Here is a 6,237-nt window from a genome sequence, read left to right on the forward strand (position 1 = left end):
AATCCTGACTTTTCAGCCTTTTGTTCAGTTGCAGATGTCACAATTGCGACACTGGGTTCGCAATTGTGAACCCTCGCAATTGCAAAGAAAGTCTCGCAATTATGGCTACTAACAACCTAAGGGGAAAGTCACAAATGCGATACTGGCTTCTTATTTGCGAAGCCTGTTCCAATCGCAAATGCGACGAAATATTGCTAATGCGATACTACCCAGCCCAGGTACTACTTTGCAATTGCGATCCAGGCATCGCAAAATGCGACACCTGAGATCCCCTACTAAGATCGCAATTGCGATGCTGGTGTTCGCAATTGCGACACCTAAGGCATCAACGCACCAACAATCCTAATTTAGTTCAAAACTATTCTGAAACACATCTGAAACTCTTCCGAGCCCTTGGGGCTCCAAACTGAATATCCACATAAGTCTAACAACATCATACGAACTCGCTCGCACAATGAAAACACAAAAATAACATCTAGAACTATGAATTGGACATCAAAACGTGTGAATTTCAAAAGAAAACTCAAGAACCTCAAGAATTGCAACCAAACGTCTGAATCCTATCAATCCAAATTCATATGACACCAAATTTTGCAGGCAAGTTACAAGTAGAAAAATGGACCTATTCCAAGTCCAAAACCAGATTCTGAACCCAATAGCCACAAAGTCAACCTATAGTCAAACTTAGTGAAACTTCTAAACCTCAAATTGCCAACTTCCGGCAAAACAAGTCAAATCAACCTAGACACCTCCGAATTAAATTCTGGGCATACACCATAGTACAAAATTACAATACGAAGCTATCAAAACACCATTCCGGGATTCTTTTCACAAAAGTCAAACTTTAGTCAACATTTTCAACTTAGGCTTTAAACCAAGAAACAAAGGGTCAAGATTAACCCAAAACTTTTCCGGAACGAAATTAACCAATCTCGCAAGCCATAAAGGAAAAATACACGTGTAAAACTTCAAAAGGGGAAACGAGACTCAAATACACAAAACGACCGGTCGAATCGTTATAATATGTCTATTACTCAATATAGTTTTCTGATTATGATTCATCTAAAATATTAATATTTTAAACCCCAACTTGTGTTAAAGCTGAGGTTTTGTTGCAGGTGTAACAAATAATGCAAATATTTACCAATACAGTGGGTGAAGCAGTTGGGGGGCATTTGCATCTATATTTTATTTTGGGGTTACCATTGAACTTATATCCACTTTGCACAAAAATTTGCAAGTCTACCCACTTTTGAAGAAAAAAAGTCTGAAGTGAAATGCACTTAAAGCCAATTAATTCTAAAGTGCAAAAATTACACTTAAGATGCACTTAAGGCCAAATAGTTCTGAAGTACAATGTCTGAAGTGAAACTTTGCACTTACGACAAGTAGGTCTGAAGTGCAACATATGTTTTCATACACTTAAGGCCAAATAGGTCTGAAGTGAAAAATTTACATTTGAGGCCAAATAGGTTGAAGTGCATCAAATATTTTCATGCACTTAAGGCCAAATAAGTCTAAAGTGCAAGTTGCCCAAAAACAGAAATTTATTTTTCAAATTTCAATAATTCAATACACGATTCAATATCTAATCTACTCCAAACTATCTCAAATTTAAAACATAACATTCAATTATCATAAAGAAGAAACACAATCATAAATTTGTCAAAAAAAAAATCTAACAGACCCATTTTGCAATTATGAAGAAGGAGATGAAGAAGCCCTAAGCAATTGCAAAGAAAGGAGCGCTGCAGCAACTCACTACTGTAAAACACCATAAACTACCTTAAAACTTGCTCACAAATACTATGTAAATTCTCCTTCACCTTTGTTTCCAAAGTAGCTAAGAAGAAGGAGGATGAGGAGGAGGAAAAAACTTGAAGTTACATGTACTTTGGATACTAATTAAATTTTTTTTTTAAAAAGAGGGTACATGTCAAATGGGGGCGGCCAAATAAGGCGCCCCATAAAATTATTACAGCAATTGAAAATAAATTGGAGTTATTTTCACCTCAAGTAGTAGATAAATATCTCTCACATGCAATGAGATAGTTTTATGTAAAATTGACGTATTTTCCTTAATCAAACTGCTCTTTGATCTCTTTAATTGAAAATAAGTTTCAAGAAATTAGTACTCTTACGATGTTGATGTAATAGTCAATTAAAATAAAGTAAAGTGATTTTCTTTGTGGAGTCTTTCTATTTGTTTATTGTTATAGCTTATTTCTATTTTTTTTGCTGTTTTTCCCTTCTATATCTGCTGTTCCTTCTGCCTTCTCTTTCCATTCTTTCCTCCTTAATTAAATTAATTAAAACATTATATCAAGGAAAGATGACATTATCTATCTTTAGACCAGAAAATACAATTATGTTTTTCTCATTTTAAAACTTTTTCTCAACATTAACGCCCAATAATATGTAACTACAATACTAATATATAGTAAATTAGCTCAATAATCTCTTGAGTCTTTTTTATTCCTCACTTTTATACTCTTTAATATTCCTCGATTTTATTATATTCTTTAAACCATTTCGTTTATAAACTCAAACTATCATCTTCTTAAATTTTCTTATAATGTTTCATACATTCCCCTTTTCCCATAATTGCTTATTAATTAGATATTTATCATTTTTCTTAGTAATTGCGTGATACCCAAAATCATTCTTTTTTCATTTTTAACTTTCTTTCTCCTCATTAGAGCTCAAAGTCTCTAACTACATTTATTAATGAATATTACTATTATTATTATTATACTAGTAAATTTGCACGCGCTTCGCGCGATCGTAAATTAAAATAGAAAATGATTAAATAATTAAGAACATAAAAGAACTCAATCAATCTCTACTAATCAAACATTTTTTTTCATGTTTTTACCATAAACTATTACAATGATCACAATTGGTTAAGTAAAAAAGTTTAAAATTTTTATGCATTAAGTTTTTTTTACTAACTCGAAAGTGAAACAAAATTTAAGTTACAACACCTCTATTATCGTCTAAATAAACCTCCATATTATCATACGATTTAAGAAACAAAAATATTGAAATACAATTTTTAGAAGTGGATTTTTAAAAAGTACTATATTGATGAAAAGGCTCTAAGGAATCAAAAAGGAAATAACGGTTTGAGAATTTATGCACAAACTTAAAAAGGGATAGGGAGGGAAGAAAGAGAGAACAATAATGAAGAGTAAAAATTGTCTTCCTGTAAAAATTGAAATAGGACAGGGGAAAAGAAAATGATGATAAGAAAATTTTTACATATGAATAATGAAGGGTAAAATTTGTCTTTTAACTGTCATATCAAATATTTTGTGCTTCTGTTTCTGTTGTTGGTGTTCTTCCACTTTGACTAATATGGCTTTACTATTCTTAACTTCTGTTTTAGGAGGAACAACAACTTTTATGGTGCCGGTTTCTCGTCATTCTCAGCTTCGGCTTCAACCACTATTTCCTTCTCCTTCTTTGCTTCAGTTGTGCCCGCTTGATTGGTTGCTCAATTCAGCAACAACCAGGACTTCCATCTTCTTAATAAAGCCTCAAAATTCAGCCGGCGAAAGTCTGCAACACCCACCTATTTAACGAATCAATCAGTCCTCACATATTGATAAACTTTCTTTAGTGTATAACCACCAGATTAAAGTACTAAAATTATGCTAGGATAAAAAGGCAAGCAAACTTATTCAGTCTCAAGTCTCAGAAATAAAATTATTTTAAATAGATTCAAAACTAGGCTTGATTGTCCAGGACAATCTCCAGCATTAATAAGTGGAGCACTGTGTACTGCTCTTCTAGCAGCAGCACTTCAAAGTATCTCAAAACAAAAGTAATTCTACTATATATAACCAAACTCCAATATAAACAAAGTCCCCAAAATAGCTAACAGATATAACCAAATTCCCAAAAGCAATAGAGTCCTTAGTTATTAGGCCAGAATCTTGAAAATTCAAAGAGATATAACTGTATATAAGCTACTTCTTAACTATGCCGATTAGGTAAAGGAGTTGAACATTTATCTTTAATAGTCACTCGACCAATGAATTCATCCATATCCAGACTATGGAAAAATAATGGATAGAACTGAAAAGTAAATTGATGCTTGTTGAGCAATTGATTATACCCAATGCACTAACCAAATTCAGTAGTTCCTTTTCAATCTAAAATGTAAAAAAAATCTTGATTATATAGCCTCATGAGGAAAATTAGATAGGAACATTCAATTAAGAAAAGTCATACTAAATGAGTTGGTATATTCTAACTAATGCAGCTAGAATATAAATTAGAACAAAATGTTGAAAGACAGAGATGAGAACAAAAACATGTACATAGCAAAGCCAATAAGATGATATGCTATTTGATGGTGGTGAGATGTTTTATGAAACTGATTGAATAATGTATTTTGCGACCTTTCTATTAAGGCTTATATATTGCTTCTGACAATCGTAAAAAACCTACGACTCTACACTTTTTAAGTATAATCATCTATTATCTTTGGAACCTCTCTGAATCTTTTTCACCCACTACCTCTCACATCCTCCTGGCACTCTGTCTCCTTCTTTCTTTTTCCCTTCCACTTCATCTATTTTTTTCAATTTTCTTTCTTCATCCAACTTTGCTACAATTAGTTACTATTTGAATTTTTGGCTCGAAGAACAGAAGGTAAAGAGGAAGATTATTCTTAACTGGTGATTCTTTCTTGTAAACAATCAAACAAAGTAACTTCGTTGTCACAGTTTTTTATTTTTAAGTCTTTTTCTCTTAAACGTAAATCAGACTCTCAAGAAAAATACTGTGAAAGCTAAATGGAAAGGAAGAAGGAGAGGATACAAAGTTTCGCCCGAATCCCTATCCTTGACCTCATACATGCCACTAATCACGCTTTCTAGACAAACACGATAACATCCAAATGGAATAGAAAAAGAAGATTAAACAGTTTCATCCAAATTCCCAAGCTGGGAGACTTGTAGTCGTACACTGCCAAAAACTAACGTAAAAAAAAAAAGGGAAAAAAGGATTTAATACAGAGACGCATGGAATTAACCACCGACAAACAAGAAGAATTTGTACCAGCCAATATTTCCCATAACCGGAGATTGCTTCTTCTCTATAGATTTCCTCTGCCGTGTCAGACATTACGTGTCCCCTTTATATGAAAGGATGCATGGTCTCGCCTAAGATCACAGAGAGGTTAGAAGATTCGCGACATATTTTAAAAATAGATAGAGCATCCTTAATGCATCCTTAATGCATCCTTACATATATATGCACAAATAGTCTGATAATGTAACAAAGTAAAGAGGGAAGACAAAGTAAAGTATACATCATTTTCCCCGAAAAACAATGCAAAAGATGGTAACATATGCTCCACATATTGTTCATCTTCAATTGGGTGCGCTCCTTATAATCTCGTTCTCTGCTCGTTCAATAGCTGAAGAAAATTAATTACTGTCAATTTTCAAATCTTCCATGTGCAAAGAATGTAATTTATGTTTATTCCATTCAAGATTAAAGGAATCTCGCAAAAATGGGCCAAAAAAATAACCAAGAAATGTAAATTTGGTTGGTACAAGTTACCTGAAATAAAGAAAGAATGGAGAACGTAGAATATGAATACCGAAAAATGGTATAAGTAGAAAGAGGAGATTTACCTTGCGCTGTGTAATCCTTATTGGGGATGAAGCCCTAATCCTCCGTGGAGAAAGCAATCCATGTTCTTTATCCTCTGTCTAGGGGATTAATCCATACCCTAATACCTCCGCCAGATGAGAAATTCTTGTTCATTAGGAGTTGTAAAAGTGGTGTGAGAGGGAGGCGTTGTGACTGAAGAAGAATGGAATAGATAATTGGAAGAAATAAGTTAGAAGATGAAGAGACGCATTCATTAGGATAAGTAAAAGTTGCTTTCAAAAGTTTAAAGAATCCGGGGAAAAAGTCTGCAAGATCAGGGGAAAAAAGATAAATGATATTTTTGCACAATGAGAGATGACACGTAACCGTGCTTGTGGCCCTCTCTCTATATATATATAGATTATTATAACAAATAATATATTATTTGTAAACAACACTTAAACGAAAAGTAACGCAAGAGAATTTAGCGCTGCATTTTTCTTTCTATCGAGAATTCTCATATTCTCTTCTCTAATGTTTATATGAATTTGATTAAAATTCAAGAAGTGCACATATTTTATGACTATTCTTTATCACCTATGTTAAATAAATTTCATATGTTAGAATATA

The 6,237-nt window shown here is 33.0% G+C and overlaps 1 long non-coding RNA gene across 1 annotated transcript; it reads right to left on the reverse strand.

Moving 5' to 3' along the window:
- Positions 1-3,184: 3,184 nt before the first annotated feature.
- On the reverse strand, positions 3,185-5,976 carry LOC107806825 (uncharacterized). The gene is made up of 4 exons (XR_001652766.2): positions 5,649-5,976; positions 5,321-5,428; positions 5,068-5,171; positions 3,185-3,574 (listed from the first exon to the last, which is right to left on the reverse strand). It is a non-coding gene; the product is annotated as an uncharacterized LOC107806825 (long non-coding RNA).
- Between the last annotated feature and the right edge of the window lie 261 nt (positions 5,977-6,237).

This window comes from Nicotiana tabacum, chromosome 3 (genome assembly GCF_000715075.1).
Source record: "Nicotiana tabacum cultivar K326 chromosome 3, ASM71507v2, whole genome shotgun sequence".
In the NCBI taxonomy this organism is placed as follows: domain Eukaryota; kingdom Viridiplantae; phylum Streptophyta; class Magnoliopsida; order Solanales; family Solanaceae; genus Nicotiana; species Nicotiana tabacum.